The sequence below is a fragment of the Callithrix jacchus genome, chromosome 15 (genome assembly GCF_049354715.1).
Source record: "Callithrix jacchus isolate 240 chromosome 15, calJac240_pri, whole genome shotgun sequence".
Classification (NCBI taxonomy): domain Eukaryota; kingdom Metazoa; phylum Chordata; class Mammalia; order Primates; family Cebidae; genus Callithrix; species Callithrix jacchus.
This window is the reverse complement of record NC_133516.1, coordinates 42,486,072-42,513,282: the sequence shown is the minus strand read 5'-3', so window position 1 is coordinate 42,513,282 and position 27,211 is coordinate 42,486,072. Positions and strand designations below refer to the sequence as shown.

The window sequence follows — 27,211 nt, the reverse complement described above, 5'->3', positions numbered from 1 at the left end:
GGGCAGATGCTTCTCAGCTCACCAATTTTTGGTGCCTGACTGAACACTGAGGAGTTTTCACCTTTTTTTTTTCTTAGCAGTTGGAATTAATTGCTCCCATAAAGCAATGGCTTCAACAAAACAGTTATGACAGATTTATAATGGAATCCTAATGAGTTTCGTTAAGTCATCACTTAACCCAAAGGACCAGAGTCATCTTCATGTGTTACTCTACTTCCTCCCAACAGCAGTTCAGGCAACTTGGATTTTCCCAGAAAGGTTTCCTTCTGGCTTGGGTAATAGATGGAGAGTTCCACCATCTGGCTACTGTCATGGGGCCAGGGTAAATGAATTGCTGAATTTTTACTACATGTATTCACATTACTGTCCCTTTCTGTGGGCCATAGACTCATGTTGTGAGTAATGAGGACTCTTCTTGACACTAGTATGCTATCCTCTGGAAGGCTGGGAGACCACAGTGAGACAAAGGGTAAAGCAGTCACACTTTAGCTGCACATTGGAATCTCTTGTAGAGTATAAAAATCCTCAGGTGCCTGGGTCCCACCCTGTAGAGATTCTGATTTAATTGGTCTGTAGCAGAACGTGGACATTGAGAAGTTTAGTATTTTCCAGGTGATTCTAATTGTCCCCTGTTAAATACTGCTTGGGGTCTAGTTTTTAGCAGGACTCATATTCAAAACATATCACCATTGGTACAACATTGAGCTCTTCCTCTTTACCAGGCACTGTTCTAAATGATTTATAGGTTTCAATCTTTGATTGTCACAATAACCATATGAATGAACATTCATTAATTCCTTCATTTATTCAACAAATATTTATGGGGTGCAGGCAACAGGTCAGGCAGTGTGTTTGGCTGCTGGGGAGGAGGTTCAGGGAAAACCTTCAGGGGAGATGACATTTAAGCTGACATCTAAAGATTGAGGAAGAGTGAGGGTCCAGATAGAGTCGAGGGGAAGGCACTGATGGCCAGGAGGATGGTTTTGCAAATGTTCTGTATTGGGAAGGAGGATGGCTAGTTCAAGGAACTGAAAGAATTTACCAGTGCTTCTGGAGCAGAGGAAACCAGGTGGAGCATGATACAAGATAATATTTACAGGTGGGAAGCGACCACCTCAACAGAGGTTGTAGTTCTGTAAAAGGCTTTTGGCCTTTATTTTGAAAGCCAATGGAAGTTCTGATTACATTTGCTTTTCCTAGAAGATCTCTCTGGTTGCAGTAAGTAAAACAGAATAGAGGGAAGCAAGAAGAGATGCACTGTAATGAGTTGAGTGGCCACTGCAGGAGATCTGGAGAGAGATGAGAATAGCTTGGCCTAAGGTAATGAAGGGAAAGAGAGAAGTGAGCACATTTGAGTGATATATAGATGATAAAATCCTTAGGACTTGAGGATGGATTCAAAGGAGCAGAAGATGAATGCCATCTCCCGTTTTACTCTTATCTCCAATTTGCAGATGAGCTGGTCAAAGGGTATGAGAATTTGTGTGGTTCTTCTCAAACTATAGTGTGAGGATCTTGTTGAAATGCTGATTCTGATTCAATAGGTTTTCAATGGAACCTGAATTTCTGTACTTCTAGGAAGCCACAAATGATGCGGATGCTGCCAGTTCATGGACCATACTTTGAGAATCTAGAGCTTAGAGAAGAGAAATAATTTCAGATGTAGTAGACTGGAGCCTTCACGTGAACCATGTCTGTCTGCCTACAAAGACCATGATCTTAATCATAAACTCTACAGCTCCTGAAAGATGGAGAGTTGTACAGCAGGATAAGAGATTTGGATTTTATCTGTAGGCAATTGGCAGTCATTGAGAATGTGCAAGCAGACAGAGGTCCAATCAGAAAGTTTATGTTATGGTTTCAGGATATTTCATGTAAGTTCCTTTTAGTGTAGATTTTTAAGGTCAAATTGGAGTGTAGTTAAAAGGAAAAAAAATAGCAGGCCTCCAAACTTTGTAAGTAATTGAGATGGTTTATTAGATCATCTACCCTGTAATGAGGGTAATAATTGCTTCTTATTTAGTGTTTCTTGCTCAACCATCCCAAGGCACTTTACTAATAAGCATCATCTTTCTTTCAGAGCTGTGGCCGATAGAAAGAGGCTAAGGGACTTGATATAGTGGGGCTGGCTGTTGGGCATGCCTTTGCCATTTCTGTGGTATCTAAATTCTTCTATGCAGTTCAGGTATACACCTGAGCGTTTGCCTTAACTGTTTGACCTGTCTGTGTCAATATTTCCCTGGGTGTGTCCCAGGGAACTCTAGCCCAGTGAGAAGCTAAATTAAAAAGTATCCAAGTATCAAAAGTTTGAAACATGCTGCCTGTTTTTTTCTACTTGAAGAGGTGTAATGCACATTAATACAGAAGGGCTCTGAGAAGTTCCACAGTCAAAAATGTGTTTAATTCTGTATAACTCATGCTTTTTTAAGTTAATTTGACTTTAGAATGACCTCCAACTTTTTTTTTCTCTCCCAACTCTTAACAGTCCATTAGTTGTTCTGTCTTGGCTGGGTGTGATGGCTCGTGCCTGTAATCCCAGCACTTTTGGAGGCCAAGGTGGGTGGATTATGAGGTCAAGAGATCGAGACTCTCCTGGCCAACATGGTGAGACCCCATCTCTACTTAAAATTTTAAAAAAATTAGCTGGGCGTGGTGGTAAGTGCCTCTAGTTCCAGCTACTCAGGAGACTGAGGCGGGAGAATCACTTGAACCTGGGAGGCAGAGGTTGCAGTGAGCCAAGATAGTGCCACCGCACTCCAGCCTGGTGACAGAGCCAGACTCCATCTCAAAAAAAAGTTGTTCTGTCTGACATAAAGTTTATGAAATGCTGTTCTGTAATCATAGGTAACTATAATCTTTAAATGTATCAATATCAGTTGCCTGGGGCTGTGTTCTTTTCATGAGTGACTGGCAGAGTTGGCATTTTCGCATCTAGGACAACATTGTAACCTAGTTTTTATTTTGCCTTTCCTTAAGTCCAGTGTCCCTGCAATTGTTACAATACATGTCTCTACTTCAGTGGTTAGCTGGAAGGAAAATCACTGATTTGTCTACATGTTTCCCTGTTGTCTGGAAGGGGTGAGTTGTGCTTTTGTTTCTTTGTGTTTAATCCTATTTTGGCAGCCATAGAATGTTCCTGCCCACTCTGTTTCATGTAAAAGATCCCAAGAATAGGATCATTACCAGACATGACATTTACATTGAGTCACTTTTTATGTTAAGTGCATAACATGAAACTTTGAATGGTTTTTAAAAATCTGAGTCAATTTGGTAGTTTGACAGTAAACTAAGTTTGTCTTTTCTCTTGAAGAATCTTGCATAAGATAAAACCTTTAAAAAAATCAGACTATGTATAGTAAGCATTCATATAAAACCATAAAATATGGCTAAATAAATTTCAAGATGTTGGTGTAATAACATACAAGGTTGAGATCCAATACCATACCTACAGAGCAAAAACAAGTATTATAACAGAAAACTATGAAAAGTTGGATTTTTTTAAAAAATGGGTTATTTTAAAAGACAAATTTATAGCTGTTGAATAGACTGTGTCCAAATGATGCCTGAGTTTCCTAAGCCGTGTGTGTGTTGTCTTCAGTTTTTGTCAAGTTGATTTCTCGTAGACAGCTATACCATTCTTAGTCTAGAAAAATGGCTCTCACGTTTTGGTAGGTGGCAGGATTGGCTATGTAGTTCCTTCAAAATACAGATGCTCAGGTTTCTAATTAGGTAGGTCAAGCATGGCATGAAGAGATTTGTATTTTCTACCCTAAAACAGGTAATTCTGACGCACATAAAGTTTAAGAACAACTGCTGAACACTTTATCAAGTTCTACTGTACCCAAGACTCACATAGGCAATATGTTTAAAATGCAAACCTCAAGCCTAAATCTTCACTAACTGTATACCTCTGTGCGAAGTATACAGTGTACAACCTGTGCCGATGCCCAGGTAGCCCTGCCTCCTCCTCAGATATTCTGTTTGAGTAGGCCCATGGTGGGTTTCAGGAATATGCATTTTCTCCACAGCTTTATTAAGGTATAGCTGACAAATAAAACTTGTATATATTTACATTGTAAAATGTGATGTTTTGATATATGTATACATTGCTAAATGATGAAATCAAGCTAATTAACATATCCATCATTTCATACATTTTTCCGACGAAAACAGATCTTAAATGCTACTCTCTTAGCAATTTAAGATCTAACCTCTTACCAATTTTCAAGTATAAATTATTATTAACTATAGTCACTATGCTGGATAATAGATCTTCAAAGCTTACTTATTTTACTTAACTGTAACTTTGTACCCTCTGACCAATGCCTCCTCATTTTTTTCCTCTCCCATACACCAGCCCCTGGCAGCCAACATTCTACTACATGCTTTCCTGAATTTAACTTTTTTAGATTCCACATAGAAGTGAGATCATATGATATTTGTCTTTCTATGTTTGGCTTATTTAACTTAGCATAATGTTACCCAGGTTCATTCATGTTGCAGATGGCAAGATTTCCTTTTTTCTAAATGCTGAGTAGTATTCCGTTGTATATACAGTCATGTGCCATGTAACAGTGGTCTGGTCAATGACAGACTGCAGGTATGAGGCTGGTCCTTTAAAATTATAATGGAGCTAAAAAGTTTCTGTTACCTAGTGACGTTGTAGTGTGCTAATGTCATAGTGTACTGAATTACTCACATGCTTGTGATGCTGGTGTAAACAGACCTACTGTGCTGCCAATTGTGTAGCACATACAATTATGTACAGTACATAATACTTGATAATGGTAACAAATGATGATTCCTGGTTTATGAACTCTATACTAAGCTTTTTGTCATTTTTTAGCATGTTCTCCTACTTATTAAATAATAGTAAAACAGTCTCAGGCAAGTCCCCTAGGAGGTATTATTCCAGAAAGCATTGTTTTCTTTGGAGGCAAGAACTCCACACCTGTTACTGCCCCTGAAGACCTGCCAAGTGGTATGTGATGTGGAGGTGGGAGACAGTGATATTGATGATCCCATCCAGGTGTAGGTTTAATTGGGTGTGTGTGTTTTTGTCTTAGTTTTGACAAAAAAAGTTTAAAAAGTAACAAAAATATTTAAAAATAGAAAAAGGCTTATAGAAAAAAGATATAAAGAAAGAAAATATTTTTGTGCAGCTGTTTGTGTTTCAAGCTAAGGTTTTGTTTTGTGTGTGTGTGTGTGTGTTTGAGACAGTTTTACTCTGTTGCCCAGGCTGGAGTGCAGTGGTATGATCTCGGCTAAATTGCAACCTCTGCCTCCTGGGTTCAAGTGATTCTCCTGCCTCAGCCTCCTGAGGACCTGGGATTATAGGCATGCACCACCACACCTGGCTAATTTGTTTGTATTTTCATCCGAGACAGGGTTTTGCTATGTTGATCTTGAACTTCTAACCTCAGGTGATCTGCCTGCCTTGGCCTCCCGAAGTGCTGGGATTACAGGTGTGAGCCACTGTGCCCAGCCAAGACCACATTTTGAATCTGGAACCACAGTGCTCAAAGGGTGCTTTACAGACTCTTGGTGATCCTTGAAATCCTTTCTGGGAGTCTGCATGGTAGAAACTATGTTACTGTAATGCTAAGTTGCTCTTTTTCCTTTTTACTATGTTAATATTTTTGTTAATGATGCAAAAGTAATATTTATTAAAACTACTGGCACCATAGCATGAATCAAGACAGTGGCACTGAACAAGTACTTTTGGCCTTTTATTTTTTACTGTCATGCACTATGGCTTAAAATAAAAATAAAAAGCCAATTTTCTTCTGGGGATATCCTTGATGAAAAGTGAAAGTTATTAATCAAATTGTATTTTGATTGTTTTTTTTTTGTATTCTGTGTGCTAAAATGGGAAGTATGCAGAAAGCACTGCTGCATGCTGACGTATCGTTGTTGTCTTAAGGAAAAGCACTTGTGAGACTGAGTTGTGAAATGAACCAACTACCTTTTATATGGAACACTATGTTTCTATAAGAAAGAACCATTGGAATATAAAATATAATTATGCAAGCTTAGATATTTACCCTATTTTCTTTAAAATGCACAAAGTGAGTCTGTCGATTGAAGTAAACCATTGGGCAGTATTTGTTGACAGAGTTAAAATTCAAGCCTCCAAGCGAAAATTCAAATTTTGGAAAACTTGGCTATGCCACCATGAACTTGACAACTTCCCAATAATTGAAGACTTTTCTAATAAGGTTAATGATGATATTACAAATGTAATTCTTTTTTACATCATGCAATGAAAGGTATCAACATTTGGAAGATTGGCATAATCCAGTGACCCAATATTTTTGTCCAGAGCAGTGTACTGTTAGAAAATTTTGCATGGCGAAAGGATCCATTCAAAATGCCATATAGAACATAGATTTTCACTTAACAGCACTAAAAGTTTCTTGATGTGGTTTCAGTTTCTACAATGCAACTAACTTTTAAAGAAACTACGATTTGTCAAGTTTTGATGCAGTATTTGAGAAGAACATCCAGTTATTTGAAAAGGTTATTAAAATACTACTTCTAGATTTTTTTGGCATACTTTAACCCTAAAAATACTCACAGCACAATGTAGAAATGGATAGGAAAATCCACCTGTCTCCTATAAGCTAAATATTAATGTGATGTTGAAATACCACCATTCTTCTCACAAGCTCTTTTGTTGGGAAAATACTTATGTTTATATGTAATGGGTTATTACTGTCATTTAAAAATACATTCATAGTGTTTTGAAAATTTTCTGTTTTAATTTCTAACATGGTAAATATCCATAGATATAACCAACATAACCACAGACTCTTTGCGGCCTTCAACAATGTTTAGGAGTGTAAATGGGTCCCGAGACCAAAATGAGAACTGCTGACCTAGAGAAACATTCTCTAAAGCATGTTCCAGAGAATGCTCTCCCTTGCTATGCTCTATAGAAACCCAGTTGCCAGAAACAAAAGGCAACATAAAACAGGAATAATTTGTGGTTGAAGAAGTTTACAAATGGTACTAGCTAGAGCCTCCCATGGAGATTCACAGTTGGTAACAGCACATTAAAAGTTCAACTTGAACTTTGTTCCACTCTCACTCTTTCCCAAATTCTTCTGACCATGAAAACATTTTCCCCATGGAATTAGCTTTGGGAAGTACCGTTCCCAAAATTGCCAACAATGAGTCTTAACATTTTAAATATATTGCAAAGTGATGGATTAAAAAGGGGTATGTCATCATTAATTGGCTCCTAATTTTAATTTTAGGGCCAATCATGTTTTCCTTTAGAACAGCCTCCAGACAGTGACTTCTGTACTCAAGCTTTTCACTAGGGAGGTAAAAAGTTTGCCAACTAGAGGGTAGGGTTTCAATATACTCTGGCTTTTCAGTTCAACAAATCTGATTGTTTATCAGGTCTCAAGGAAAGGCAAATTCATGCAAACCAGCGATGGTTAAAATATGTCATGGGTGTCACATTTCAACGAACTTGGGAAGGGGTTCTGGGGTGGAGTACAACTAACTCAGCAGGCTGCTGCCATTACTGGAAATGAACGTCCTTTTTGGTAGGACCTGATTTCTTCTTTCTGTGTAATGGTTACTCAGTCATATTTGCTCTCTGGTTTGGTTTTCTCTGGCGAATTGCCCATTAGTAAGGCTATGTAAGTAAGTAGGGTCTGCTTTTACTACCAAAGATCTTTCTCCTAGTAAATGATGGTGAATTCTAGCTTAGGAATTGGTTTGCTGATACGAATTACATAATTACAGGGATAAAATTATACTTGAATATAAGCCTTGCCAACCACTGTATTTCACTTGGAATCTATCCTAAGAAATAAACAGAATGTGAGTTAAATGTGTATTTATGAAGATGTTCAGTGGAGCATTATTTATAATACTCCAAATTGAAATCAACTAAAATTAATTGAAAACTATAGTATATTCACATAACAAAATGCCCTACCGAGTTTTAAAACTCTGGCTTTTGAAGACTAAAAATATGGGATAGTATACCCAAGTAATATCAGGAAGATAAAACATCATGATATATATTGTTGGATTGTTTTCCAAAAACTTATTCCAATTTACATTCTCACAGCATCATTTTAGGAGTGCGTCTCTCTCTGCACTCTTGCCAACTATGAGTGTTATTTTAAATAATATTCTCTAATCTGATAGGATAAAAATGATATGTCATTCTTGTATTAAGGAGACATTCAAAAGGGAAGACAGAGCAATAATTGGTATTTCCAGAAGAGACTGCTGGACTCGAATTGCTGCCTTGTTAGGCAGAACTTTTGGCTGCGCTGACTGTAGATGGGCTCTCTCTGATTACTGACACTTGACATCTCCTGGGAGAAAGTTCTAGAGCCTAAAAAAATAATTTAAGCCTAAAAATTAAAAATAACCAAGAAAATTCCACCTAGTTAGATTTAGTCATTTATAATGTATCCTTGGATCGATTCAATAAATACTATGTTAAGGTGTAAACCCCCAAATAAACATTTAAGAGCCTTAGAGGCAGAGAGAGGGTATATGCCTGTCAGTCTTGTGTGTCTGTGGCTTTGCCACTATAAAGTTATAGTAGATCATAGAATCATCTGTCAGGTGATTAAAATTGTCATCACGGTTTCCATTTTTCACATCCTTTACTTGAGAGCATGTATGCAAAAGGTTTGCAGAGTGCCTGTGGGCTTTTTGGAGCTACTAAAGGGAATCGTTGCCTATTCCATTCCCTGCCACTTACCGCAGAGGTGCCAGTCATGCCTACAGAAATCTTTTGTCATAGTCACACTGCAACCGGGTAGAATATTGAAGGAAATGTCAAAAATGTAGCCATGTGAAAAGAATCAGAAGGCAGTGTTGTTATTCAAAGAGTTGGCTTCCGGCTTGGGCTCCTGTCTGCATGGAGCAGGCTGGATGTCTAATTTCAGCAGTACAATTAATTCTCGGACAAAATGAGAAAAGATGTAAGTGCCACAGTTGTATAACTTGGAAGTTGCTTCCCTAATTCATGTGCTTATTTTCTTTGCAATTTCATCTGAAAGCATCTTTTGATGGCTTTTTGATGTTGTTGAATTTTTTAAATCTTTTGAGTGATGAACAGAAACAGAATTCAGCAAAATGTAAATGAATCAGACCAAATGGGATGCAAGAATATATTGTGCAGATCTGGAATGGAAATAGAGATATTTGTTCTTCCGTTTTGAAGAGAATTATGAAACTTTCCTTAGTGTGTCAGACATGATGTTTTCACCTTCTCTATTCCCAGACATTTAAAAGGTGACAAAACGCTGTTTTAAAATGTCAAGGTAATTATTGTGCATTCTGATAATAATTAAGTGTTCATTCTAACACAGGGATTTGCCCTCTAACCCTGATGTGATCTTTTACCACGACTTTGAATTTCTTTTTTAAAATACTGATTCCGCTTTTAGTGTTTTTACTTTCTTTAAGTTCTGGGATACATGTGCAGAACATGCATGTTTGTTACATAGGTATACATGTGCCATGGTGATTTGCTGCACCTATCAACCTGTCATCTAGGTTTTAAGCCCCTCATGCATTATGTATTTGTCCTAATGCTCTCCCTCCGCTTGCCTTCCAAACCCCAGCAGGCCCTGATGTATAATGTTCCCCTCCCTGTGTCCATGTGTTCTCATTGTTCAATTCCAACTAATGAGTAAGAACATGAGCTGTCTGGTTTTCTGTTCCTGTGTTAGTTTGCTGAGAATGACGGCTTCTAGCTTCATCCATGTAGTGCTGTCTCATATTATAATTATGATAATATCCTAGATGCAGATGTTAAAGAATATTCTGGACTGAGTTGTGGAAAATGGCGATTGTCTGTTAAATAAAACATTCCAGGAGAATAGCCTATGGCTTGAAATATATTTATGGCTTGAAATATATTTTTGAGACAGCTGTAACAAAAAATATATGTAGTTCTAATATATTCTCATTTAAAGGAAAGATGATTTTCAACCCATGTTCCATGATAGAGAGATCACAGCATTAAGGGAATCAGCTAGGACTTGCTGGGCTGGTGAGTGGAGGACAGGTGGAGAGTTGGTGGGTGTGAGATGCATGTGTACCTTCTTAACTGAGCTATAGAAGGTTTAGACTTTGTTCAGTAATTAAGTAATGTTTTCAAGCTTTTGTGTATATGTGTATACACCATTTACACCTACAGGAGTATGTTCTTCGGAGGCTTGAGCATATTTACTGGAAACTATGAATTTCAAAATAGCATTTTTCTCTAAGGGATCTGGTAATGGCATAAAACCACCATAGCCAGGTGATCCCTAGAGACCACCATGGAATTTCAAACCAGGATTCGATAGAATTGCTTTTCCTTTTTTATTTTTAAAAAAAGTTACATTAAATCCAAATTAGTGTCCTTTATTTCCATCATCTTTCTCTTTCTTATCTTCTTTTTGTGACTCCTTTTTGCAGCTTGTGGTGACAAGCCTTCACTTCATTAGCCTTGCTTACCTGGCTCGGAAACAAGGTGAAGGCTCTTATTTCCCTTTGGTCTCCATTTTCTTATCTGTAAGGAAGGTTACTGATGTCTTTAATGTAACTTTCATCTCTGAAGTTCTGTGTTTATGTCTCTTTCCTCTTTTATCCTGCTTCCATTATAGATTTACTCTGAGGATAAAATAAGAAAAGTGTCATGAAAGTAGTTTGAAAATTGTAATGCACTGTAGAAATACAAAGTATGATTGTTGCTGTCTTGTATCATTCTCTGTGGCTTCTCTTATGTCTGCAGGATCACATTTTCCAGGTGTGTAGGATCTTAAACTTTTTTTTTTTAATTCCACAGTGGACTTAATAGAGTATGGGCTAAAGAAGCATCCATAGGTTGCTTCATTCTTCAGCCAAGAATGTTTAGCTCTTGGAAAGAGTGGCAGTCATGTGAAGCTCACTGGTTAAATAGTTTTCTTTAAGGCATTTCATGAGGCTGAAGAGCAGACTTATCAGCCTCTCAGATATCTCTGAGAAGTAAGAATATGTTTTCAGTCTTCCAGAGAATCAAGTAGTTGATGGGTAAGCTTTAACAGCATTATTTTTTTAAGAAGCAGCTATAATGATTAATCAGAGACTGACCAGTAAGCAAGGTATGAATGACCCTGAATTGGATCAGTTTGTTCTTCCTTTGATTTGTATTTAAAATCCAAATAGAATGATGTTCAACAAATTAAGATGCAGACACGAATTATTAAAAAAAAACAGGGTTCATTTTTCAAGTTGTTTTTATGTCTTTTTCTGCCTAGAGCAAGTCTTGCTCCATGTAACAATAACCCCTTGAAATGCCATTTAGATCGGAAGTGCTGATGCAGCACTAATGATTTTAGAGCAAATATGTTCCTCTAATTTCCTCCATCTGCTATGAATAAAAGAATATGTTTATGAAGTCTGGGAGAGTTGTAGAGAAAATTGTTTTGTGGAAAAGTTGAAGATATTTTAAAATATGTGCAGGTATGAGGGAAAAATATATATTTTTTACTTTGTCAAGTATTTAAAAAAATAGAAGCTACTCAGGAGGCTAAGGCAGGAGAATTGCCTGAACCCAGGAGGCTGAGGTTGCAGTGAGCCGAGATCGCGCCATTGCACTCCAGCCTGGGTAACAAGAGTGAAACTCTGTCTCAAAAAAAAAAAAAAAAAATAGAAGCTTTATTGTAGCTCAGTGGAAATGTCATAAACATTATGGCATACTTTTGATAAGACTTTAGGGGAGTATTAAATGACTTGAGGACCAACCATCTAGCTTTTATTGTGACAGTCCTGATGATTCAAATGAAAACATTTGCTTTGGTTTGTTTAGAGGTTCTAACTAGTGATGAGAACTACTTTTATTCCTGTGAGTGAAGAATGGTTTTTTCTATTCTTGGAAGTTGTCTTCTTCTGATTCAATGCATGTGTAGTCATTTGGGTAAAAGACTGTATGTACACTCCTAGCTTCTTGGTCAACTCTACCAATCCATACTGGTATGGTTAGATTTTTAAAAAATTGTTATAGCCATTCACTTTCAAATCTAAGAGAAATGATGATTCTTTAGAAATGTATACATATACATTCAATATTATATTATTCCAATAGGCAAAATAAAAATTGATTTAATGCCAATCATCATAGAAGAAAGTGGAAAATTATTAAAGATGTACCACTAGAAAAAAGGCACCAGGCCCAGATAGTTTTACATGTAAGTTAGATATTTTAAAACAGGTACTTTTAAAGATAAAAGGATAAACATATGAAAGCTTTAAAAAACAGATAGTCCCTATGGTTCTTAAATAATTCAAGACTATAGAGAAAAATAGAATGGGCTAAATTGTACAAATGTAGCATAATGTTATATCAAAACTTGAGATAAATAACACTAGTGAAATATTTTATGCTAACTTTATTTTCATATATGGAAATTTGTAATTAAAAATAGCAACTTGTATCTATCTGCTTATAAAAACATGATAAAGTGTTTAAAATAGGCTTCATTTCAAAAATTACAAACTGGTTCAGAACTGGAAATTTATCTATATCATTAATTACAAGATTAAAATAATATAATTATGCAACATATGCTTTGTTAATTTCCTAAAACTACCATAACAAATTACCAAACTGAGTGGCTTAGAATAACAGACATTTACTGCCTGTCAGTTTTGGAAGCTAGAGGTTCAAAATCAAGGTACCAGTAGAGATATTCTGCCTCTGAAGGCTCAAAGGGGTGGCCCTCACTTGCCTTTTCCTACCTTCTAGTAGCTGCCAGAAGTCCTTGGCATTTCTTGGCATGCAGACACATTACTCCAGTCTCTGCCTCATTTTTCACATGGTATTCTCCCTGTACGTCTAACTGTATCTCTGGTTTTGCTTCTTATGAGGGCAATAGTCATTGGGTAGGGGCCACTCTAATCCCTTATGACCTCTAATTACTGTAATTTAACAAATTATATCTGACCCACTTTCAAAATAAAGTCACTTGAGATTCCACATGACTATAAATTATGGAGGACTCTATTCAACTCAATATGCATACCAGTAAGAAATGCGATAAAATGTATTAGAAATTTCTAGTAGTATGCTAAATAAAATGGGCATAGAAGGAAGTTAAACACAATGAGGAATAGTTATAAAGACCTATCATCAAACATTACGTTAAACAGTAAAATATAAAAGCCACTCCTATTAAATCAGATAGAATACACAGGAATATTTGCTGTTAGCACTGTTACTTAGCACTTTGTTACGGGTTCTGCTTGTTGTAATCAAACAAAAAAATTCAGCAAAGAAAAAAAGGATACAAATGAAACAGTTCTCTTCACTGTCATGTGATATTCAGAGAATTTATGACTCCGTTACACAGTTACTAAGCAAACATGTTAGCTGGATGATTACAAAGTAAATATATAACGTTTTTTCTTTATATTTTCAATAACTAGTTACATATAAATAGAAAAAAATTATTTTGGAAACAAAAAATATAAAATCCTTAGTAACAATTTAACAAAAAAGGTGAAAGGCCTATACAGAAAAAAGAAACATGTTATGGAGATAAAACTATCTGTCAGAAAAGTCATACTCATATTCCTTAATAGTTTCCATTATTATAAAATGTCATTCATTCCTGTAAAATGGATATGTTAATATAATTTATCAGAATGGCAAAAGATTTTATTTTTACTCTTTCTTCTAGGAATTTAAAATCTAGTATAATTGTTAGACATGAGAACATTTTATAAATGAAACAAAAAAGAGAAACAGATCCAAATATATGAACTTAATATTCAGTAAAAGTGTCTTTTCAGCTGGATGCAGTGTCTCACACCTGTAACCTCAGCACTTTGGAAAGCCAAGATGGGTAGATTGCTTGAGCTCAAGTGTTTGAGACCAGCCTGGGCAACATGGCAAAACCTTATCTGTATAAAATATGTAAAATATTATCCAGGCATGGTGGTGAAACCACCTTTGCAAAAATTATAACTCAGAAAATTATGACAGTGAAAGACATCTGACCTTATGGATTCCATCTTGCTTCTAACCTCCAAGGTGTCCTTGTTCACTCCTGGGTGTAGTCTGAACTAACTTTTGGGAGGAATTTAGTTTATAGTTTAACTTTGAAACGAAGATGAAAACAGCCCTTTCCCAAAACAAATCCCCTTCCTGTCTGGGGACCAGACTGCCTTGCAGAACTAACAAACGAGCTGCAAGATTAGAAATTATGGTTTAGGGGTCATGCAACTGGAGGCTGCAAGATTCTAAACCTCCCAAATTGCTCCTAAGCAAAACATCACTATTGTAAAACCTAAGATCAGTACTTGAGCTGTTTTGCAGACCCTACATTCCACGGATCAACTGGCACCACCTAGATGGATAAACTGGCTTATCTGGTCTTGTGGCCCCCACCCAGGATCTGACTCAACATAAGAATAGGGCTTCAACTCCGTGTGACTTCATCTTCCACCCAGCCAGTCAGCACTTCCCATTTTCTGACTCCCTGTCCACCACATTATCTTTAAAAGTCTGAATCCCTGAGTTTTAGAGGAGACTGATTTGAGTACTAATAAAACTCTGGTCTCCCATACAGCCTGTTCTGGGTGAATTGAACTCTTTCTCTATGTAGTTCCCTGGTCTTGATAAATTGGCTCTGTCTAGGCAGCAGGCAAGGAGAACCCAGTGGGCAGTTATAGTGGTACACGCCTGTAGTCCCATCTACTTGGGAGGCTGCAGTGGGAGGATCACCAGAGCCTGGGAAGTCAAGGCTGCGGTAAGCTGAGATCACTTCACTGCACTCCAGCCTGGGCACCAAAAGGAGATCTTGTCTTAAAAAAAGAAGAAAAAAAAAAAGAGAGGAAAAAAAAGGTCTTTTCAATTCAGTGGAGAAATGTATGTTTATATAATAAAATATGCTATAAAAATTGGCTTTTCATCAGTAAGTTGTAAATGTTAGACCATTATTTTTTACGATAAAAATTTAAAAATTCAGATGAATTAAATATATGAATGTACAACATTAAACAATATAAATTTTAGAAAAATAGGAATTCTTATACACTGATGGTATACAGTTATATATCGTATTTGAGAAAAATGGCCAGGGATATTAATTGGGAATTCACAGAGGGAAAATTTAAGTGACCAATAGACATGCAACTCTACTCAACTTCACTAGTAGTTGTGGAAATACAAATTGAAATCACAATGAAATAAATACTCTTCCATTCAAGTAGTTCACAAAATTGGAAAATATTGATAATATCCATGCTTGGTAAAGGTGCTTAAAAATGGAAGATTTTCATCTATTGCTAAATTTGGATGTGTTTATCAAAATTAATCGTATACTTTCTATTTGACTCTGCAACCTTATTCTTGGGGGTCAGTAATCTCTGATGTGAAAATGTGTATTTATAGATGTTGGCTGCATTGTTAGTAGTAGCAAAAACCAAAACAAATCAAGAAAAATAACATTAACATAAAGACAGCACATGAATACTGAGATTGTTAAATATATTTATACTACAACCATACTATGAAATATTATGGAAAGAATAATAACTAAATACATCTATATGTGATGTCCAGCATGTCCATAATATGGTAGCATCTAATCATTTGACTAACTGGAATGGTCTAAGACCATTGAAATTAGAAAGCAAAGAATGACTCTATGTCAAAATTTATGTTTGTTTATACTGGTATAAAACTAGAAAAAGATGTAGAAGGATAAACAAGTAATTGTTTCTATTTTTTGTTTGTTTTTGTTAGTTACCAATGGAAAATGGAATTGGAAATAGACTATTGACTTATTTTATGTGTATACATATATATCAAATTTATACACACACACACACACACACACACACACATACATATCTGTGTGTTGTTTTTTTTTTTTTGGAGACAAAGTCTCGCTCTGTTGCCCAGGCTGGAGAGCAGTGGTGCCATCTTGGCTCACTGCAACCTCCGCCTCCTGGGTTCAAGCAATTCCCCTGTATCAGCCTCCTAAGAAGCTGGAATTATAGGAGTGTGCCACCACACCTGACTAATTTTTTTTCTTTTTTGTATTTTTAGTAGAGACAGAGTTTTATCATATTGGTCAGGCTGATCTTGAATTCTAGACCTCAAGTGATCCACCCACCTTGGCCTCCCCAAGTACTGGAATTATAAGCATGAGTCACTGTGCCTGGCAAATATGTGTATTTTTGTTTAATTTGTTATGCTGAGTATTTATTATTTTTAAAATTAAAATGATTATTTTCTGTCGCATATTTTCTCATTATATATGTATGTGGCGTGCACGTGCCTCTGTGTGTGTGTGTGTGTATGTGTGTGTGTGTGCGTATTTATCTTAAATCCTAATGGTATTGTACTTTAAGACAATGCTTTCACCTTATAGAAAAATGGGCCAAAATTCAAAATACAAATTATCATTTAAAGAGTATCTGAATAATGATTCACAAAGGAAGAGTTATAAAACACCAGTAAAACTCTCAGCCCCATTAGTTATCAAAGTAATCATAATTACAGGAATAATGAGATTTTTGCTCACACTGACAAGTATCCAAAAAATTGATACTTCTCAGTATTACATAGTTTAGGGAAATCTACCTACCTTGCTTAGTAAACTTTCTGTAGTACAGATTGGCAATATTAACTAAAAGGCTCTAATCATGTTTATACCTTCTGGTCCAGCTACACTATTTCTGGGGAGTAATACTAAGGAAATAACTGCAAAGATGCGTGTATGGATGTTAATTTCAGTTTTGTTTATAAGAATGAAAAAAGTTGTAAATCTATGTACTCATAAATAGTTGAGTATTTAAATAAATCCACTTAAAAGTTACATTTTACAACTATGCACACTCACAGATACCCATACAACATTTAAAAGGTCTAATGAAAATTTTCGTATGATGGTATAGATTTTTATTAATGGCATAGAAAGATGTTCATAAAACAGTTGATTAGTTTTGATTGTTATATAATATCATCTAAATTTGTGATACACTTATGTTTTAAGATGGTTGGGAATATAAACACCAGACTCTTAAGAGTCAATTTCTCTTGGTGATGTGGTAATAGATTATTTTTTATATTTCTGTATTTTTTGAACTTTTTGAAATGTGCTTGGTACATTTTTATCAAGAAAAATACATGGAACTTTGTCCAAAATCCTAACTTAAAAAGAGAAAGCAAAACACAAAGGACCAACCTGGAAATGCTTCAAAATTCAAAAGGAGTAGGGGAGCAATAAAACAATGTACTATATATATATAGACTCAGTGAAGAAAGCATGGCTTATTACTATTAATAGTCTAAATACTGCAAGTTGTTAGTTGATAATCTAGGTTTATTGAGAGACCTGTTGGAAGGTCTGTTTTGAGCCCATTGTTAACTTAAATATCTGACCTTTTCTGTTTAGCTCCCCTGTCATAGGTAGTTTAACAAAGGATTCTTCACTAACACATTTACTTTATGCCATTTGTTTGGGGGTGAGGTTTGCAATGTTTCTCCAGGGAGTAAATTACTTCATGTAGCTTGTTCTCAAACACTTATCTCAGAAGCCCCACACCTTTCTGATAGGAGGCAAATGTCATGACTGAAGGTATGGGACAAAAGCCTGATTTATATTCCTGAAATGCCTCTTTTATGTTCCAGAAGCCAAATCTGCATTCTTTGGAGTGGTGTCGAATGTCAGTACAAATGCCCTATCTATGCTGAACCTGGTGGAGAGGGAAAAAAAAAAAAAGCCACAGTCCACTTCTTTATTTAGAGTTTGCATTGAGAACAGCAAGCAGTATTTGAAAGGTCATCCCATTTCAAATAGCAGATGGATAGGAAAAAAAAAAAAAAAAATCCTCTGGCTTTTACAAATAATTTAATTGAATTCTCCTTGCCATTTCTTCGGGCAATTCAGGATATTCTTTAAAAGCATTGATCCGTAATTATCGTTCAGAGTGGTTAGCATTGTTAGACAGATGTGTAATTCTTTGTGTATATAAGGGAGCAATACAGCATCCTTTTTACCTGTTTGATTGTCTTTTCTTTTACTGTGCAAACAAATGCACATAATAAAAGAAACATCATTGCTTTAAAAAAAGAAGCAAATTAACTTTTTTTCAGATTTGTTTTTGACTTGAAACTCCCTGTTCAAAGGCATGCTGTGTTTATAATGATCAGCTTCTTTGCCTTCCTATAAGGAAGTTAGTTTGTGTCTAGGTAGGCTATTTATGCTTATAGTCCCTGGGCACAAGAAGTCACAGGAGGTCAGAAACCATGAAACACAAATTCATCATATTAATAGAATGTGAAATGAAATAACTAAGACTTTATAAGAATGCATTTTATCTGTGGTTTATTTTCCTGTCTTTTTAAAAATATGTATTATTTGTAATCTAACCATGCCATTCTGATTGGTTTACATTTGCCATATAAAATTCAGGACGCCTAGTTAGATTCGAATTTCAGAAAAAAAATGAACACCTTTTTGAGTATAAGTGTGTCTCATGTAACAGACTGGAGAGTCACCTCAGAATAGAACATACTTTTTAAATAACATTGTGAAATATAATTTGTGAAGGAAAAGTACATATGATATATATGCTCAGTTTAATGAATAAACACCTATCTCAATGAGATAAATAAACACCTATCTCAAGGTTCACCCAACTGAATACATTGTACTTCTAGTACCCCTAGTAAATTCCCTGAAAAGTCCTCTGAAAATTCCCTGATCTGACCTTTCTTTCTGACCGTATTAGAGGTAGTCACTATCCTGTCCTTTGATATTGATTTTCAATTGACAATTGATACCTTTATTACCAGCTTAGGTACTTGTAATCACTGTAAATTTTGTATATTTTAAATTTCATATAAAGTGAATTATACTGCATATCTTTTTAAAGGTAAATTATTAATAATTCAATCCAATTTTGGGGAAAATACTAGTAGTAACTTTCCATCAAATTATAAAATTGATAACTTGAGTATACTTGAGTTCTTTTATGTAGATAAGACTAAAGGGTAATCATTTAAAAGAAATCTTAATGAATTCGCTTATGTTGCTAGTGTCATAAATATTTGCTTTATAAAAAATACTCTTCCCTTCAAAATGTTTGTTCTCCCACATATCATTGATTTTCCAGAACTTGGGGCCAGTCCAGTGGTACTTTCACTGGGTCTCTGTTTTGTTGATATCTGTGGAGTAAATCACATCTACAACCTAAGGTTGTAATGTTTACCAGTAAATGGATAAAGAGCCCTTAGATTTATTATTCATGGAGATATCAATGCTCAGAATGACTAAGGACCATTCCCTTTTATGTCATAAATTTCATCTGGTGACATTTAAAAACTGTCTTCCAGAGCCCAGCCCTCTGATCCATGGCTTCCCTTTCCTTTTGTCGATGGCACCGTGTGCTGCTGTCCTCATTTCTCCTTTATCGCCTAAATGCTGAGAATGGCACATTTTTCCAAGTTGCTTTGAAGAGCAACCATCACAAGAGCAAAAGTAATAAAAACCAATTTAAAAACAGATTTCTGGATGTTCTAGGAAATAGGCAATTTTGCATGGCAAGCACTTGAACCCAGGGGTGATTTATTATTCATTTGACTGTAGTGAATATTCATGGATTTTGCATGTTAAATTAGAATTATTGAGATTTTTGTTTACCCTGAAGAAGTGTGGGAAGTCGTGTCTTTAAAATTTGAATGTACTGAAATTCACTTTTCAAAGTATGGAGAACTTTCTATCTAGAAGGAATCTTAAAACTGGTCTGGTTAAATCTGCTAGGGAATGTGCATAAAAACATTCAATGTTTTGTAAGACCTGTACTGATATATTTTATATGAAACTCATACATTTAAATCCATGGTTTCCTTCTTTCCTTCCCTCCCTCCCTACCTCTCTCCCTTTCTTCCTTCATTCCTTCCTTGCAGCAGGACCCTTTACTCAAAGAAAATCTTGCGGCCGGGCGCAGTGGCTCACGCCTGTAATCTCAGCACTTTGGGAGGCCGAGGTGGGTGGATCACGAGGTCAAGAGATCAAGACCATCCTGGTCAGCATGGTGAAACTCCGTCTCTACTAAAAATACAAAAAATTAGCTGGGCACGGTGGCGCGTGCCTGTAATCCCAGCTACTCGGGAGGCTGAGGCAGGAGAATTGCCTGAACCCAGGAGGTGGAGGTTGTGGTGAGCCGAGAGTGCACCATTGCACTCCTGCCTGGGTAACAAGAGCGAAACTCTGTCTCAAAAAAAAAAAAAAAAAAAAATCTTGCTCAAAAGTTAAATATGTAAAAGAGCTAGAATTGCTTTGTTTGAAAACAGCATGGGACTGGGCTGCACACTCTCCTTATCTCCATTCCTTTGTACAAAGCCCTTAGTTTTCCATAATCACAGGTTTTAAAACCATTCATGTACAGTTGAATAATGTATTTGTCAAACATGTACCAGATACAAAACACCTAACAAATATTAACTCATTTAATTCTCAAAACAACCCTCATAATGGTTATTATTACTTCCATTTTATAGATGAGGGATGTGAGGCACAAAGAAGTCAGATACACTGCCCAGGATTACAGCTTGTCAATGGCAGAGCCTTGACAGTCTTGTCCCAGTGTCCCTGTTCCTACCCAAAATGCTTTGTAGCCTCTCCCTAGCAGCAGCAGTGAGTAGGTTGAACTCCTCTTAGGCATTAGGCACTCTGCTACAAGCTTTCGTGAATTCTCACAGCTGATCCTCCCAAAGCAGCCAGTGAGGTAACGGTATTATCCCTAGTTTACGGATGCAGGAAATGAAGCATAAATAATTTACATAACATGTCTGTGAGGGGAAGACCAGCATCTGAACCCTTGTAGTTTGACTTCAGAGCCTGTTCTCTTAATCACTATTTCATAAATTCCCATACAAATGAAAACATTTATATATTTCTTTTTCTGTTGTTGCTTTTTTGGAGACAGAGTCTTGCTCTGTCACCCAGTCTTGCTCAATTGCGGCTCAATGCAACCTCCGCTTCCTGGGTTCAAGCAATTCTCTTGCCTCAGCTTCCCAAGTAGCTGGGATTACAGGTACCCACCACCACACCTGGCTAAATTTTTGTATTTTTAGTAGAGATGGGCTTTCGCCATGTTGGCCAGGCTGGTCTCGAACTCCTGATAGGTGATCTGCCTGTCTCAGCCTCCCATAGTGCTCGGATTACAAGAGTCCACCACAGCAACCAGCAAACATTTATGTAATTCTAAAACATTTTAATGGTTTTCTTTTCTTTCTTTCTTTTTTTTTTTTTTTTTTTTTTTTGTCATCTTGCTTCACATTGGCTAGTAGTGCAAAGAGATTTTCAGAGGAGCCTACACATAGCTCTACCAGGCAGGATCATGCCCAGAGAAAACAGTAAAGGTCAGCATCTTACTCTTCCTTACCCATGTTTTTATGGTGTTCAGATTGCCTTTCTGGTCGTTCCCAAATTAGCTGATTTAACTTCCTCAGTATTCTTTGCAGCTTTACTAATCAGTGTCATCAAGTAATTATACTTATTTGACAAGGGCTAATGCTGCTTCTCCTTAGGTCAATTTTTGACTTAATTCTCCTGGGGATTAAGTCTTCATCCAGTTTGATGATTGCAGTGATGGAAATGCTGGGTTCTGTTGCAGACTAGTAGTAGAGGATGCTTCTTTCTGTTCAGTGCTGGTCTAGCTAAAGAGCTGTGCCACCAGCACAATTGTGTCCAATGTGCATGCATAAAATGATTTTTATAGTTGGACCAGTGAGAAGCGTGATGGTGTAATGTCTAGTACTTATGGATGAATGAGTTTATGCTATTCACTAAATTATATTGTGCTTTGAGCCTCTATCTGCTGTATAGAAACTTTGCAGGACAAGGTCAAGTGAAGCATACTGGCTGCCATGGGGCCTTCAGCACTGACAAGGCAGGCGGCACTGCTGTGTTAACTCTGTAATTATGTGTTTCTTTTAGAAAAGCATAGTCTACTCCTTATACTTAATATGCCTTTGTCAATCCTCTCTTAATATTTACCCACGACTTTAGCCTCTTGAGTTAAATCTTGGGCAAACACAGGGATTTTCAGAGACTGGTGAGTAGAGAAATATCTATTTGGTCATATCAGAACCTATGGAAAGCTTGCTTCTGCTAGCCTCCTGTTTAGATAGAAACTTTTAAAAATACTGTCTTTGACTCTTCCCCAAGAAAAATTTGTGCTATACAAAATTAAAATAGGCCATAGTTATGCCTATTTAAGGAAAAACATTTTTACAGTTAGGAAAATGTGGCCACTTTATGAAGGTATAATTTCTTAAGTTTGCATTCACTCATGAGGGAGTGAGTTAGGAGGTTAAGCACCTTATCCAAGAAGGGAGTGAAGAATTCATGAAATTAAATTCATATTGGAGTAGTAGCCTCTATTATAACTGCTTCAACGCTCTATAAAAATCCTCAAGAAGATAAATGCCAAAAAAAAGTCACAGCCACTAAAAATTTGTTCTTATAGTCAAGCTATTCTTGATTCCTGTGGAGAATTCTACTAATGAGGTGTTTGATGGCAATAGAATGGACGATTTCAACAGACGATTGCTTTATGCTATGGCCAAACAGAGGGAAGACCTTTAATCATTTGGCTGCTGTCTTTCCCCTGGTTCAGAAACATGCAGACACTTATTAGAAACGTGAACAAGAATTACCGTACATATAAGTACTTTTGTGAAGCATCACTTTTAATGAAGACATCTTTTGCCTATGTACGTGGAGAATGCAAATAGTGGTTGCTCAAATACATAGTCATTTATTAGTTGTCTGTGTCCACTGTAATAAATTAATACAAAGGTTGAGGTTCAAAATGACATATATTTATTATTTTACAGTTCGGGAAGTCAGAAGTCTGAAATGGGTGAATATTAGTGGACTAAGATCAAGATGTCAGCCAGGCTGAATTCCTTTCTGAGGTCTCTAAGGGAAAATATGTTTCCTTGTCCTTCCTACTTTCCAGAAGCTGCCTGCATTCCTTAGAGTGTGGCCCCCTTTCCTCTTCAACATGAGCGATGGCTAGTCAACTCTTTTTTAGATTGCATTGCTCTGTCTCTTCTACTTCTCTTTTTGAGATTTTTTTTTTTTTGAGACGGAGTTTCGCTCTTGTTACCCAGGCTGGAGTGCAATGGCGCAATCTCGGCTCACCGCAACCTCCGCCTCCTGCCTCGGCCTTCCAAAGTGCTGGGATTATAGGCGTGAGCCACCGCGCCCAGCCCTCTTTTTGAGATTTAATGATCCTCATGATTCCATTGGGTTCACTCCAGTACTGGAGGAAAATCTCCCTATTTTAAGGTCAGATGATTAGCAACCTTAATTCCATCTGCTACTTTAATTCTCCTTTGCCATGTAATCTAACATAGTCACAGATTCTAGGGATTAGGGTGTAGACAACTTTGGAAGGCCATTATCCTGCCTACTAAATAGGGCAATAATATTTTTGGAAGTGTATTTATAAGGATCTGTCACAGTTAAAGCACTATGGCTATACTGAAACTATGAGGGTCCTGGGGATTGTTGCTTTTCATAACACAGATGCAGCACAGATACAAGAAGAGTTTATGCCAATCCAAACAGGTACACTAGGTGGGAAACCTGTTAGATGCTGGAAATTGGGATATAGGTTTTATAAACCAACATATTATTTAGCTGTAAGAGATTTATATTTAAGTGACACATAAAGACAATCTTCATCTCTTTCTTGGCAAACACTGTCTCTTTCATGATAAACTAAAATAAAAAGAAATCATTATGGTCAAGGAAAAGGGAACCATATCTCAGAGACAGAAGACATGTTGACCTCCCAAGATGATATGCCACAGAAATATGAAGAGATTTTTAGAAGTTTGTCATTGTCGTTAGCATCAGGAAATAGAAACAGAAGTGAGAGAATAAATTTACATTATACGGAAGTAGTATTATTTGGAAAAATATATGGATTAGTCAAGAAAATATTGTAAAGAGACCAGAATGTCATAACACTATTAAAGTCTGTGCTGGAAGCTGAAAAGAAATCACTACTTAAAAAAAAATCATGGCGAGGTGTGGTACCTCAAGCCTGTAATCCCAGCATTTTGGGAGCCAATGCAGGCAGATTGCTCAATCTCAGGAGCTGGAGACCTGCCTGGGCAACATGGAAATGTATCTCTACAAAAAATGCAAAAATTAGCCGGGTGTGGTGGCACATACCTACAGTCGCAGCAACTTGGGAGGCTGAGGTGGGAGGATCACCTGAGCCTGGGGAGGTGGAGGCTGCAGTGAGCCATAGCTGTGCCATTGCAATCCAGTCTGGATGACAGAGTGAGACCCTGTCTCAAGAAAAAAAAAGAAGAAGAAGAAAAATCAAGAGGGAAAAATATTCATAATTTCTGTTGAAATGAGCAGGTGCAATAAAAATGAAAATAACAAAAGAGAAGATTAAAAATACAGACGATAGAGATCATACTTGGAAACCTAGAACCAATCTAAGAATCATAGATATTCTTGAGGCAGAAGCAATTAGAACACAAATAGTAATGAAAGATTAATAAAAGCTCTTCTGAGCACAAGAAACAAACAAAAAATAAACCCAATATAAAAAAAAAAAACAAAAACTGAAAGGGCTTTCCATACTCCAGGCAACATTCATGAAAAGGGTTTTATATCATTACAACTTGATAACTATTTTAAGAATAAAGTTAAAAAGAAATCCTTCACACACTCAGACAAACAACAGTTGGCCTTATTAAGGAGCGTAAAAATCAGATTGTTTTTCTTTTTCTTTTTTGGCCAGACTCTATGGTACAAGATATTGCTATAAAACCTATAAAATTTGCTTAGAACAGTTAGGACTCTGATGAACTGTAGCCATCTATGTATTAATAGTCTCTCTAGGAGAGTCTTATACACACTAACCAGGTAACTGAGAGAAATTAAGGTTAAGAATTCAGTAACAGAGACTTTGCAGACACTGCTGCCACTGGGAGCCCCATCCTACCATGATCAACATCCTACATGATCAACTCCATTGTGTTCTTCAACATTACTTTCAATGGCGAGCCCTTGGGCTCCGTCTAGTTTGAGCTGTTTGCAGACAAGCTTCCAAAGACATCAGAAAACTCTCAAGCTCTGGGCACTGGAGAGAAAGGATTTGGGTATAAGGGTTCCTGCTTTCACAGAATTATTCCAGGAGTTATGTGTCAGGGTAGTGACTTCACATGCCATAATGGCACTGGTGGCAAGTCCATGTATGAGGAGAGCTTTGATGACGAGAACTTCATCCCGAAACATACAGGTCCTGGCATCTTGCCCATGGTAAACGCTGGACCTAACACAAATGGTTCCCAGTTTTTCATCTGCACTGCCAAGACCGAGTGGTTGGATGGCAAGCATGTGGTCCTCGGCAAGGTGAAAGAAGGTATCAATACTGTGGAGGCCATGGAGCACTTTGAGTTCAGGCAAAACCAGCAAGATCATCATTGCTGACTGTGGACACTGTAATAAGTTTGACTTGTTTTTATCTTAACCATCAGACCATTTCTTCCATAGCTCAGGAGAGCACTCCTCCACCCCATTTGCTTGCAGTATGCTATGAACTTTGTGCTGTTGCTGCAATTCCCTTTGGGTTCCATGCTTTCCTTGTTCCCTTTTATGCCTAGCTAGATTGCAGAGTTAAGCCTATGATTATGAAGTAAAAATTAAATAACGACGACTACAACAACAAAAGAATTCAGTAACAGAGAAGTGGCTGGTTGTTAATAATTAAACCAAGTCAACAAAAAGTGAGATTTAAGGGACTGTAACTTTAATTATACTGCTGAATGCAAATGTAAAAATATGCTTTTGAAAGAAAAAAATATGTCATACAAAATAATGCTTTAGTAAACATTAAATATTTAATACCTTAATATTTAACACTAAGCAATAAGAAACCCAGGATCATATTTACATGCCACAGAAATAAATTTGTGACAAATTCTCATTTTTCTAGGGGTAGACTGAAATATTCTAAGTATTTGAAAGTTATAAAATGTATTCATTCAACATATATTAATATTCTTTTTGATATACCAGGTACCACTATTAGAAACAAAACTAGGATGCCTGACTTCCAAACCAATGGGGAGAGAAAAGAATGTGTGGCCTACTGTAAATCACCAAGTACTGTTGTCCCTTGGTATCTGTGAAGGATTGCTTCCAGGGCCCCCTGCAGATACCAGAACTTTGTGGAAGTTCAACTCCCTGGAATAAAATGGCATAGTATTTGCATATTACCTACAGACTACTTTAAATTATCTCTAGACTACTTATAGTACCTAATACAGTATAAATGCTATATAAACAGTTGTACTGTTTAGGGAATACTGATAATAAAAATGCCAGTACATATTCAGTATATATGCCAATTTTTTTCTCCTGAGTGTATTAGTCCATTTTAATGCTGCTGATAAAAGACATATCCAAGACTGAGCTATTTACAAAAGAAAGAGGTTTATTAAACTTACACTTCCATGTGGCTTGGGAGGCCTCACAATCATGGCTGAAGGTGAAAGGCAAGGAGCACAAAGTCACATCTTCCGTGGATGGCAGCAGGCAAAAAGAGAGAGCATGTGCAGGGAAACTCCTGTTTTTAAAACCATGAGATCTTGTGAGACTTATTCACTATGATGAAAACAGCATGGGAATGACCCACCCCATGATTCAATTATCTCCCACCTGGTCCCTCCCACAACACAAGGGAATTATGGGAGCTACAACATGAGATTTGGGTGGGGACACTGATCCAAACCATATCACTGAGTATTTTCAATCCACAGTTGGTTAAATCCATGGATGCGGAACCTTCAGACAAGGAGGGCCGATAGTTTATAAAACAAAGAAAAAACAATAAAGCACTACACAAAGCATGAAATAAGATTACAGTGTTACAAACATATTTATGGCAATACAAATAAATAGTGTAGTGGCCCTAAGTGGAAGAAAAAGTAGATAATTTGATCATGGCTGGGCATGGTGGCCTAAGCCTGTAATCCCAGCACTTTGGGAGGCTGAAACATGTGGATCACCTAGAGTCAGGAGTTTGAGACCAGCCTGGCCAATATGGTGAAAGCCTGTCTCTAATAAAAATACAAAATTAGCCTGGCATGGTGGTGCACACCTGTATTCCCAGCTAACTGGGAAGCTGAGGCAGAAGAATCACTTGA

General features: G+C 36.8%; 1 protein-coding gene and 1 pseudogene across 20 annotated transcripts in view; both read left to right on the top strand.

The window, feature by feature from the left end:
- FHIT (fragile histidine triad diadenosine triphosphatase) overlaps window positions 1–27,211 on the top strand; it is a 1,534,178-nt gene that overhangs the window by 498,119 nt on the left and 1,008,848 nt on the right. The gene's annotated exons all lie outside the window — the stretch shown is intronic.
- LOC128929798 (peptidyl-prolyl cis-trans isomerase A pseudogene) lies at window positions 3–26,874 on the top strand (annotated as a pseudogene). Its single transcript, XR_013527409.1, has one exon. The product of XR_013527409.1 is annotated as a peptidyl-prolyl cis-trans isomerase A pseudogene (transcript).